This window comes from Nematolebias whitei, chromosome 10 (genome assembly GCF_014905685.2).
Source record: "Nematolebias whitei isolate Nwh7 chromosome 10, NemWhi1, whole genome shotgun sequence".
Taxonomy (NCBI): Eukaryota; Metazoa; Chordata; class Actinopteri; order Cyprinodontiformes; family Rivulidae; genus Nematolebias; species Nematolebias whitei.
In genome coordinates this window covers 41,842,720-41,854,249 of record NC_056507.1, presented here as the reverse complement: position 1 = coordinate 41,854,249, position 11,530 = coordinate 41,842,720, and positions in this window count along the sequence as shown.

Here is an 11,530-nt window from a genome sequence, read left to right as displayed (position 1 = left end):
TGTATGAATGTGTGTCTAGTAGAGCACTGTATGAATGTGTGTGTTTATTGGAGTACTGTATGAATGAGTGTGTGTAGTAGAGTACTGTATGAATGTGTGTGTGTAGTAGAGTACTGTATGAATGTGTGTGTGTTGTTGAGCACTGTATGAATGTGTGTATAGTAGAGTACTGTATGAATGTGTGTGTGTGTACTAGAGTGCTGTATGAATGTGTGTGTTTAGTACAGTGCTGTATGAATATGTGTGTAGTAGAGTACTGTATGAATGTGTGTACGTAGTAGACTACTGTATCAATGTGTGTGTAGTAGAGTGCTGTATGAATGTGTGTGTTGTAGAGCACTGTATGAATGTTTGTGTAGTAGAGTACTATATGAATGTGTGTTTAGTAGACTGCTGTATGAATGTGTGTGTGTAGTAGAGTGCTGTATGAATGTGTGTGTTGTAGAGCACTGTATGAATGTGTATGTAGTAGAGTACTATATGAATGTGTGTTTAGTAGACTGCTGTATGAATGTGTGTGTGTAGTAGAGTGCTGTATGAATGTGTGTGTGTGTTGTAGTGCACTGTATGAATATGTGTGTGATAGAGTGCTGTATGAATGTGTGTGTAGTAGAGTACTGTATTAATGTGTGTGTGTGTGTGTGTGTGTGTGTGTGCGTGCGTGCGTGCGTGCGTGCGTGCGTGCGTGCGTGCGTGCGTGTGTATGTGTGTGTATGTGGAGGTAAATGAGGGCACATGTTGTATTGTAAATCTCTTTTAGTATGCTAGCTGGATAGAAAGGAATTAAAGTACCAATATCATTTACCATTTTGTTAAATTCTTTAGTAATAATTTTTTGGGGGACTGGTTATTATGGTGTTGTGAGGAATACTCTGAACTCTGTTTAGTTTTGTTAAATTTATTTTGCACAATTAAAATACAGATCAAAGATATTAAGAAAAAATAATAATAACATTGCAGAAAGAGGCAGAAGCCTAGCGGACTTTTATAAAGCCTCCACCCAATACATATAAATAATAGAAATAATACAATCCAATAATACAGTCAATTGATCACAAATTTAGGAATACAGTCATACAGAAAAAATAAAAATAAAAACATGTTGATAATTAATACAAATATACACAAAGGTTGCAATTTATTTTAAAGTTTCTTCTATTTTTTTTATTTATTTATCTGAATCATTTGAATTCGCTGACTGACCACAGAGCCCCGGCGCTCCACAGATCAGGTTACAGAGCTCTAGCTCCCCATCTTACTGTCTCTGCAGTCAGACTTTGCTTCAGTATTGATTGATGGCCACTGTAGCACTTAGACTCAAGAGTGATTGAATTCCAACGACTTTCAAGCTGCGTACGCTTTTGCTGTGATCGCTGCATGGAAGTGAGATGACGTAAATGAATATCATGTTGTGCCATGCTCCCTCGAGGGTGTTTTTCCAAGTTTGTGTGAGGGGAACATGTGCATCCATTTCAGACTGTGCCCTTGTGCATATGTACTGTATGTGTGTTTCTCTGTGTGTATGTTTGTTTATGTGCACGTCCCAGAGTGTTTGTGTGCATTTGTGGGCCATTATGAGATGATGATGTGCAGAAAACCACCTTCTAAGGGAGGTGCAAGGCTTCAGCTGCAGATCAGTTGCAGATATGTTCAAACTGAAGGAATCTTTGCTGGGACTGCACACTTACAGGAAGGATGAATATTAAAGTTAACAACAGGTGTGTTTAAATGTCACTGCGTAACAGTCTTAAGAGTGTGTAAAGAGCTTCATGTGTAATTGCATTAGTTCCTTTGCAGAATGCACGTGACTGTGAATAGTTCCCTGTCACTGCTCGATAACTCCTGGCTTCACTTGAAAGCAATATCTTTCCTGGACAAGCACTCTATTGGTCAGGACCTCAGAGCCATAAACTATATTAGACTGCAGTATGTCCAGTCAGCATGCTGGGTGCCTTGACCCGACCTTATGCAGTCAGGGCTACATGCTGCTGAGCATTTCACAGGACTAAGTGAAAATGAGCTTTAGATTTACTTTACTACACTAAGCTGGTGGGTGTCTGTCCACTGTCTGAACCTCTTGACATATTTTATTGAAACTTTTCTTTCAAAACTTTTTTAATGAAATTTATTCTCACTACCTGCTTTGAATGCTACAAATTGCTCGAGATTGTGTAAAAGTAACCCAAAATTGCCTTAACTCTGTCATTTTTTTTAACAGAAAGAGGGTCATTGGTAGGAAAAGTTGTTAAAGGTGCTATGCATTCCCTCAACAAATAAGAGGCCTTTAATTTTTATTGACTCAATCCCTGTGATTTTAAACCTATTGCACAAAAATGCCAATATATTCGCTGTTTTGAACATGAAAAAAAGCATTTGTTAATGGGTAGATTTTCAAATTTAAAGGAATAGTTCAGGTCTTTAGTACAAGTAGTTAGTCTAAAAAAGTTCAATCTGGTCCTCTGGACATTAAAAAAACAAAACAAAAAAAAAAACAAAGCAAATCAACAAAAAAAATGTAGAAACGTTTCGTCTCTCATCCGAGAGACTTCCTCAGTCTGAGGAGCTGTATTCAGCTCAGTCTCTTAAATAGCACCGTCTCAGGGTGGATCAACCAGTTTTGCTGCTGACAACCAAAACCAGCTGATCACATGCTCAAGAAGGACCATCAGCATAACAATGGATCATTAGCACACTGATGGCTGTTTACTGTTCACAGAGGGCTGAGTGATACTAGCAATCACAGCATTGTAAGAGGGGGACAGTTGAACCCGGAGGCCTCCACCCCTGTTTAATGATGGACGATTTCTTTTCACAAAGATGGCCTCCTTTACTCCTCTCTCAAACCATCGTTCCTCTCTGTCCAGGATGTGAACATCTTCATCCCTGAAAGAGTGACCGCTGGCCTGGAGATGAGTGTAGACCGCAGAGTCCTGGCCTGATGATGTTGATCTTCTGTGCTGGGCCATCCTTTTGGCCAGTGGCTGTTTAGTTTCCCCGATGTAAGACTGATCACAGCCCTCCTGACACTGAACAGCATACACAACATTACTCTGTTTGTGCCGGGGGACTGGATCTTTGGGATGAACCAGTCTTTGCCATAATGTATTTTGGGGTTTAAAAGCCACTGGGACGTTATGTTTAGAAAATAAACGTCTCAGTTTCTCTGATACTCCCTCAACATATGGAATGACCACTGGTCTGGGTCTGGGTTCCTCCTTTTCACCTGTTGGCTGACTGGAGTCCTGTTTGGGTTTCTTCTCTGCTTTCAGGAAGGCCCAGTTAGGATATCCACATTGCTCTAGAGCCTGTCTTGTGTGGGATTTCTCCTTCTGCCTGGCTCCTGAGCTAGTGGGGACGCTGTCTGCTCTGTGATACAGAGTCCTGATGACTCCTAACTTGTACTCCAAAGGGTGATGGGAGTCAAACTGCAAAAAGAGAGTATAATGACCATTCCACAGAGCCCAACTTCAAAAGATCCAGTCTATTCCTTTTAAATAAAAAAACATCCATCCATTCAACCATCCATCCATTATCTTTACTTGTTTCTTCCTTTTCGGGTTGTGGGGTTCACTGGCGCCCACATCCAGCAGTCACTGTGCGAGAGGCGGGGGACACCCTGGACAGGTCTCCAGTCCATCACAGGGCCACATAGAGACAAACGAGACAAACAACAATTCACTCTCTCGTTCACACCTAGGGACAATTTAGAGTTACCAATCAGCCTAATATGCATGTTTTTGGTCTGTGGGAGGAAACCGGAGCACCCGGAGAAAACCCACGCATGCACGGAGAGAATATGCAAACTCCACCCAGAAAGGCCCCTGGACCGGGGTTTGAACCAGGGATCTGCTCAGGCAGCAGCTCTACCAGTTGCACCACCATGCTGCACCCTTCTCACACTCTTGCAATATTCTAAACAATGTTTCTAAAATCTCTAAAAGGGCACAGAATGTCATGATTTCAGCTCCCTGACTCCTCTGCTCTTTACCACCTCCAAGCGCTCTTGACCACGTCCACTTCTCAAGTCTGTATGCAGAACAGCTGATCAACTGCAGCAGGAAGTTTATCCTGCAGCATGGGTTGCACAAAGGTGCAGGAGGTGGTAAATAATTTAAAATAATTTATTTTAAATTAAAATTCTATGCAAATCATGCATCAATCAGCCAACTCTGTGTCATGTCCACTCTTATTTTGAAAAACCGCGATAGAGTGAGTCCACCATAAACGAACCGCGAAGTAGCGAGGGACTACTGTACTGTATGTAAATTAAAATCATAAACAATATGTTGCTCTGGTAGTTGATTAATTTGAATATTTTCCATATTTCTTGTCAGCCTGTCTCTGTTTATAAAATGTCTGCAGGCTCCTTTTGTTTTTTTGTATTTATATTTTGTTTTCCCCTGAACTCGTTTGTGCTTGTGTACATTCACACTCCACTGCTCTGGGCTGTAAGTAAGGCAGTGCTGAATTATGAAGAGGAATTTGGACTCGTCACTGAGCCTCTCAGTTCAAGACATATCGGTCCGTGTTGTACGTTTGTGCCCTCACATATAGGTACTATCTCTACTGGATCACAGTTGTTCAGGTTGTTACATAAACACAGAGGGAGGTGTGGGGTTTTGTTATGTAAAGCTGAGATATCAGCCATGCAAACTCAGTGAACATATATCATATTTTCCGGCATATAAGTCGCTCCGGAGTATAAGTCGCATCAGTCAAAAAAAAAAAGCATCATGAAGAGGAAAAAAACATTTATAAGTTGCTTCGGTGTATAAGTCACATATATTATGCGTCACCGCTGACCCGTCGCGTTGGTATAGTGGCCAAAACTGTTTTATTTCACCTGGGCAGCGCAACGCCATCCATCCATCACGGCCAGAGCCGCTAGCTCTCCGGCGTTCCTCCACCTGCACCAGCTGGGTGAAGCGAGCGCATATGGGAGGACTCACTGTTGCAGTTCTTATAAATCTAAATCGTCAGTCAAAAATTATGAATATGGAAAAAAAACGTATAAGCTGCTTCGTCATATAATTCACAGGACTGACAAATCTATGTAAAAAAAACTGTGACTTATACGCTGGAAAATACGGTACCCCCACCTCCAAACAGCTCAGCAACTTGGACAATGTGTTTCTAGGCCAAATACCTGCATATTGTCTGCACCCTCTGAAGGTGTTGGCATTTGATCTCACATACGTCAAATCTTCACCATTTCTTTTTTCACCATTTTCTTTGTTTCAGAGTTATATAATTTTCCCTCTCTGGGTTCTTTTCTTTGTTTTTGTTTTTCTTAGATGAATGTAGCTGATGTGCTGCTGAAACCGTGACAGTGAAGAGGTGAGAGGCCGCTTAACTCCACCAACCAAACAACCCTTCCACAACAGGGCAGGTGAGAAGCATTAGCAGAGGCAGCAGCTGTGGCCCCTTTGCTTCACGCACATGGGCCGAGATTTGAGCTGCTTTGCGCTCACCCACTCTCAACACTCGTCAGTAATGTTAGAAACACAAACCTTACAAAATATTACGCAACTGCCATTCAGCTTGAATAAGGATTGTCAGTGTTTATAGAGTCAGCGCCATTTAATGTATGTAATGCTACATTTTGAGAATTTTTGAGGTTGAACAGCTTTCCTTAAAATTCACATTACGCTTGCCTCTTCTGGGTTAGTTACAGGTTGGATTTGAATATGAAAATTTCTCAGCCCTGTGATTTGCTTGGGGAATTGGTGCCTGCTCAGATCATTTGAATTCCCCTTCAGCCCGAGCCATGAACTCGAAGACCCAGTTGTCACATTGTGCTCTTTAACACACAGGCTTCTTTGACAGCGGTGAGGCATCCTCGAGGAGAGTGGCTCGTGTGTTTGTGTTTCAGTGAATCATAACCACTGTTTTTGCATTCACCGAGGTGTGTCAAAGCGGATTACAGGCGCAGACAAGGACCTGAAGAGGTTTGGTTTTGTTGTTTTAAAGACTGTCCTTTGGGGTGAGGTAGTAGGTTGTATAGTTTTAGGGTGATACCCTTCCTGTCAGATAACTATACAACTTACTGTCTTTCCTGAAGTGGCTGTAATGTCATCAGATGCAACTCGGGGAGCTTCTGGACACAGAACAACTCTGGAAATCACCAGTTTACCTACAAACTGGACACAAAATACAACTCAGAGACAGAACTGGACAATTTTTAAGGTTTGCATGTCCTTTGTGTTCCTCTTTTAACTTGTGAATTTCTTTGAACATTACAATTTAAGACTAAGTCTGCCCATGTCTGTGTATGTGTCCATCTTTTTGCAAAATATCTCATGAACCATTTGATGAATTTCAATAAGAATTTAGGAATGTAAACACTAATGTTCATTTACAGCTGCCTAATGTTTGGGGTCAGTTCAATGCAAAATGTCCACCACTTCAGCAAACACACAATGTCAGTCAGTTTTACCGATATTGAGCTAAGATCTGTGGCGGTAGTATTGAAGTCAGTCACAACACGTACTCTGAGTAAGACATCTCGTGATGTGGCTTGAGACTGCACATAATGTTGTTTTCAAAATTGACCAAAATGGCAACAGAAGATGATGTTAGTTAAAAATACTCATATGAAGGACGATGGGTGATATGCATTCTTTCAAGGAATGCTTGCTCTTTAATTTTGATCAAGTTTGTATTTGCTTTAATCCAAACAAAACAATGTAAATACTGTCTCATTTTGTTTTGTTAAAACTCTTCTGATTCAAATACTTTTGTGCTTTTGTGGTAAATACTTAAATCACTGAATTATTGTTTGTAAAGGATGTATATTGTTTTTGAAACATGTACTTTGACTGCATTGTGTGTTACTGTATTTTGCTAGCAGGTACTGTAGGGCCTTTGTGGTGTTCGTACGGGGTGAGGTAGTAGGTTGTGTGGTTTCAGGGTAATGATTTTGCCCAATCAGGAGATAACTATACAACCTACTGCCTTCCCTGAAGGGCAGCAATACTACATCGTAGAATAACCAAGCGGAGTCATGTTCACACTGTCAAAAAAAAAAAGAAAACTCCCAAAATCAACAAATGCAGCCTGCTCAGCTCTGTGTCAGAGCCACATGGCTCCTTCTGTCACGTGTTCGTGAAAAGGACCAGCAGTAAACCCACTTGCATTCTGGGACTTGACTTGAGTGTGAATTTTCTGCTTCAAAATAAAAATAAATAAAAAGAATCTTCATTGTTTTGTGAGCTGACTTATTTCTGCATTTCTTGTTTTGTGTTTTGGGTGGCATTTAATTACATATCTCTCTTGGTGAAATGAGACCTCAGCCTCAGACTTGACACTCATCGATCAATATATTGAGCATTGTTGATCATCTTGTCACTCTCTTGTTCTCTGTCAATTTTATGTACAAAGTACTAAATTGTTAAAAAACTGAAACTTCTAGCAGCCAAGACACATCCTAAAGGTCCCGAGTGGAGCAGATGGGAAAGAGGAGACATGTCCCAGTATCACCTCCTGCTCCAGCGTGATTCATGTGACATCAGATGTTACAGTATTCCTTCTCCCTCTGGCCAGCAGCTCACATAAATATACACTCACAAGGATAGATACTAAGGTGGCTGCCAGACGGGGTTAGGCCAACTTTGGCACCACACCTTCCTCACTGTCTGAGACTGCAGCCCTGTATCTCATCTAAAGGTCACAATCTGGGTGAGAGTCCTCGTTCACCTGATAAAATCTTTCTTTCAAAGCCCCCATGCATTAGTTCGGATTTATCAAGTCAAGTGACATGCATTTCAGGTGAGGTATGAGGTCAGTTCTCATGACCTAAAATAAAGTTGAGAGCAGTATAAACCACAGATCCCTGGGTATGTGTTCTGAAAAAGCAAGAAAGGTTTATTTACTGAAACAAATCTATAATAGTATGTAACAGTGTGTGAAGTCTTTCTAATATACTATGTGTTGAGAGTGTGAAATCCTATGAATTAAGACTTAATCAATGTTGAAGACATTATAGAGCTTAAATTAAGAGATTATAGGGAAATATAATATTGAAAGTGAATTAACTTTAAATGATTAAGAATAAATGAATTAGCTACTGACTAAAAGTGAATAGAATTGATGGTCAAAAGGTCAAGTTAACAGCTTAATGTCCATGTGTCAAGTCACTACAGGAAGTGGAAGTCTGAACAGATGGCCAGGCCAGTAGGAGGAAAAAGAGGAAGTTATCTGTAGAAAAAGAGGAAGTTGTCTACAGAAAACAGGAGCAAGTTACCTTAAGTGAAGAGGCTCTCTCAGAAAAAGAAAAAGCTCTCTGCAGAAAAACAGGAAGACAGATCTAGTGGCAGTCAAAGATAATTTTATCAATGACAGTGACGTTGAACATGTGATCTGACGTTGTAGAATAGTCCGTATCCAGCACTGTTGCTATGCAGAAATTACGCAACAAGCAGACAAATATATAAAAAGGTTCAGCATTAACGATCGGCGCTGAAGCACTTAGAGAGTTTTAAAGGACAGTTCATTGATGCATTCAGTAACTAAAGGGAACTTGAAGATCCGAAGAGGAAAATAATTTTTCTCAGCTCAGCCCAGACCTGAAAGCCAACTCAAGTTTTCAAGATTGGATTTTATTGAATGCAGTATGAAATATTCTTCAAAAGCAACCGAGGGATGCTTGTCACCAGCTTTATCATTCACGGATCCCCTTTGACAAGGGGTTTTTGGGAAGAGATGGTATGACACATACTAATAGCTGTCCTAAAATAAAATAAAATAATAAAAATTGCTTATAGCTATATATACTAGTAGAATGTTAGGACTCTTGACAACATTTTGAGTTATTGGGATTTACTCGTTACATTAAATTTGGTATTTTTAAAGTTGTAATTAATACAATTTAGGAGAGTTTCCCCATTTTTGCTGCATTATGGGATTCTGAAGATGCCTTTGTATTTTTTGATTTTTCTCCTTTTTGTTTGATAGAGTTTTTTTTTAATCACTGTATTTTTATTGAGTTCTTTTCTTTTATGCATACAGTTGTAAATACAAAGAAGTGTTTATCCAATACAGAAACAAAGTAATGTACATAAAATTAATCCCTACAAAGTAATCCCCTTTAGCCCACCCAGGTCACTGCCCAGTAGATCCACGCACTACATTCCTCTCTGCAACAGAAGTGGAATGTATTTTAATAAAATGAATTAACTTAATTAATCTGGAGCATTATTGTATGTTTTGAAATGAGTCAAGGGAGGGTCCCCATGTTGTTTCAAATTTACCGATTGAGTGTTGAAGAGAGCATCTAATTCTTTCCAGTTTCAAACATGACATAAGGTCATATAACCACTGCTTGTGAGTTGGAGGAGTAGCACCCTTCCACCTGGTCAAAACAACACGCCTCGCCAACAACGAACAAAATGCCAGAGCCCGCCGTTTAAAGGCTGTTAAAGGCAACCCCTCACCACTGAAGCCAAAAAGAGCCAAGGGAGGTGCCGGTGTTACTGTCACCCCGGCCATCAAGGACATTGTACGGAAAACATCTGTCCAGAACTGACCAAGAGCGGGGCAGGACCAGTACATATGAACCAATGTGGCTACATCAGTTTTGCATTTATCGCTGTATGGTGTGATTTCTGGACAAAAACGAGATAGCTTGCTTTTGGAGAGATGGACTCGATGCACAATTTTGAACTGAATGAGACAATGGCGTGCACACAAAGATGTTGTATTCACAAGTTTAAGTATAGAGGCCCACGTCTCATCTAGTATGGTCACACCCAAGTCCCCCTCCCATGAGGTTTTAAGTTGAAGTGATGAGGTCTCTTTCATAGACAACATTTTATTGTAAAGCCACGAAATCAGCCCTTTACGAGTCGGGTTCAATAGTAGGATGGTTTCTAACAATGTATATTCTGGCAGAGAAATTGAGCCTGAAAAGTGAGACTGAAGAAAATTTCTGGCTTGTAAATATCTAAAAAAAAGTGGGATTTAGGTAAACCGTATTTGTTGCTAAGTTCCTCAAAGGAAGCCAAACTCTTCTCTATGAAAAGGTCCTTAAAATGAGTAAGCCCCCTCCAGTGCCACTCTAGGAACACCCCATCCTGAACAGATGGTTTTAAAAAAATGGTTAAGTGCAATTGGGCTTAAGAGGGAGAAATCGTGAAGTTTAAAGTATTTCCTAAACTGGCCCCATATTTTCAGTGAGTGTTTCACTACAGGGTTTAAAATAGGCTTAGCTGAAGCCAGCGAGAGTGGGGAGCAAAGCACGGCTGGAAGGGACATATTGCCACCACTGCGCAGCTCCATAGCCACACAGTCAGGGCAGCCATCTAGGCCATGGTAAAAATACCAGAACACCAAGCATCTAAGGTTGGCAGCCCAATAATAAAACCGAAAATTAGGGAAGGCAACCCCACCCTGCTGTTTAGGCTTTTGAAGTTGTAATTTATTAAGCCTTGGGCGTCTACCCCGCCAGAAGAAGGATGAAAGAATCGAGTCCAGTTCATTAAAAAAAAGTATTAGGAATAAAGATGGGTAATGCCTGAAAGAGGTATAAAAATTTGGGTAGTATATTCATTTTAATTGAGTTGATATGTCCCACAAGAGACATGGAAAGGGGCATCCACTTTGTGAGGGATCCCTTCACTTGGTTCAACAGTTGAGTCAAATTCTCTTTGAACAGGTTTTTATGTTTTTTTGTCACTGTGATACCAAGATATGTGAATTTTTGTCTCTCAATTCTAAACGGCAGATTAGCAAAATCTGACAAGTTAGCTTTATTGCCTATGGGGAAAAGCTCACTTTTGGTAAGGTTCAGCTTGTACCCAGAAATCTGACCGAATTGGCTAAATATATCAAGAGCAAAAGGCAGTGAGGCTGATGGTTTAGAAATAAAAAGTAGAAGGTCATCTGCATAAAGCGACACTTTATGTTCCATGTCGTTCCTCCAGAGACCGGATATCCCCTCACTGGTCCTAAGTGCGATGGCAAGGGGCTCTATGGCCAGATCAAAAAGCAGGGGGCTAAGAGGACAACCCTGGCGGGTTCCTCTTTGTAGTTTAAATGGTTTAGAAGTCTGAGAGTTGGTACGAACCGTGGCAGACGGTTGCTGATATAATAGTTTAATCCATGAGATGAAATTTCCTCCAAAGCCAAATCTACTAAGGACCGCAAAGAGATAGTCAAACTCAACCCGGCCAAAGGCTTTTTCAGCGTCCAAAGAGACAACACACTCAGCCGAATCCGTGGCACCGGAATATACAATATTCAGCAGCCTTCTAACATTAAAATATGAGTGCCGACCTTTAATGAAATCTGTTTGGTCTTTTGAAATAACCAATGGTAAAACGGCTTCGAGTCTACGGGCGAGAATTTTGGCTAAAATTTTAACATCCGTATTTAAGAGAGAGATAGGTCTGTATGAGGTGCATTCCACTGGATCTTTGCCCTTCTTTGAAATAAGTGTAATACAAGCTTTGTAAAATGATTGAGGAAGGGATCCTTGTTTAAAACAATCAGTAAGGGTGGAGCTGAGCTGCACAGATAGCAAGTCTGAGAATCG